Source organism: Sinocyclocheilus anshuiensis, unplaced genomic scaffold (assembly GCF_001515605.1).
Source record: "Sinocyclocheilus anshuiensis isolate Anshui unplaced genomic scaffold, SAMN03320099.WGS_v1.1 scaffold1596, whole genome shotgun sequence".
NCBI lineage: Eukaryota > Metazoa > Chordata > Actinopteri > Cypriniformes > Cyprinidae > Sinocyclocheilus > Sinocyclocheilus anshuiensis.
Genome location: NW_015555788.1, coordinates 70361 through 71932, shown reverse-complemented (window position 1 = coordinate 71932; position 1572 = coordinate 70361).

The following is a 1572-nucleotide window of genomic DNA, read 5'->3' as shown; positions in this document are numbered from 1 at the left end:
GTTCAGATCAAGACTAGCAATGTGCGCTAGTAAAGTAAATAAAGTCAATTTTGATTTCATGCGGACTTTGAGAGAAAAATGTTTATTACGTTTGAAATACGGATATTTTTCTCACAATAGGTAGCAGGTCCATTTTTGGGTGAACTAACCCTTTAACAAATTATTCACAAGCAGTTTTTTCAGAGCCCCCAGTTACACCGTTATCTAACTATACAGTGCATTTAGTAAAACAAGTCAAATCAAATTCTATCACAAAAGGTCAATGAATCTCTACCAGAAGTGAAAGTGCAATGTAGCAGATGAACAATTCCTTACCAATTTGCCAATAATAAGCTGGATCCTTGATGACTCTACAAGGGGAAAGAAGAAATGGTTTACTGAGAAGTTCTTAAAAAGCAGGATTTCTTTTTATACCATTCCTTTAAACCAGTGGTTCTCAAACTTTTTATACCAAGTACCACTTCAGAAAATATTTGGCTCTCCCAGTACCACCATAATGACCAACATTAAATTTCAGTAGCGTAGTAGGCCTAACTATTCAGCTAAAGCTCTGCACAGTTAAAAAAACGAGGTAGTTTTATTTCTAATAAGAATATTTATTGTTGTCAGCCACTTTAACATTGTAAATACACAGTTTGAACATTAACACTGCACCGTGCTTAGATAGAAATAAAAAAGATTTTTTTTTTAATAATTATTAAATTAAAATGTGTTGTACCAAAAGTTAAATAAAAACTGTACTGTACTTAAATGTAAAAAACAAACAAACAAAAAAACCCACGCCTTTACTCAAATAAAGATTAAATTAAAATGTTAATTAACATTCATTTATATTTAATTTAGTGATTCCTCTGCGTACAACTAGAGGGAGCCTGAGTATCACTAGTGCTGCTCGTACCACATTTTGAAAACCACTGGCTTTAAACAATCTTAATTCATTTAAATTGTACCGACATTTGCGATTACATATTCAGAAAAAACGAACAGAGTATGTTATCTTTGAAACTATTATAGGATTAAAAACACACCTAATGCATGGCATTCACATCAGAAAAATCTCTAAAAGACAGACATTAACAAATTACCAGCAACACACAACAACATCTAGCATCTGTGATAAAGCAATAAAAAAAAAAAATACGCACACACACACACACACACACACACACACAGGTATTTATCTTCTGCAGGTTACATGTCCTTTACCCATTTATAAACTCTGGTAACGTTATACTTACAGTATCTCACAGAAGGGAGTACACCCCTCACATTTTTGTAAATATTTTATTATATCTTTTCATGTGACAACACTGAAGAAATGACACTTTGCTACAGTGTAAAGTAGTGAGTGTACAGCTTGTATAACAGTCTAAATTTTCTGTCCCCTCAAAATAACTCAACACACAGCCATTAATGTCTAAACCGCTGGCCACAAAAGTAAGTACTCCCCTAAGTGTAAATGTCCAAATTGGGCCCAATTAGCCATTTTCTCTCCCCGGTGTCATGTGACTCAATAGTGTTACAAGGTCTCAGGTGTGAATGGGGAGCAGGTGTGTTAAATTTGGTGTTATC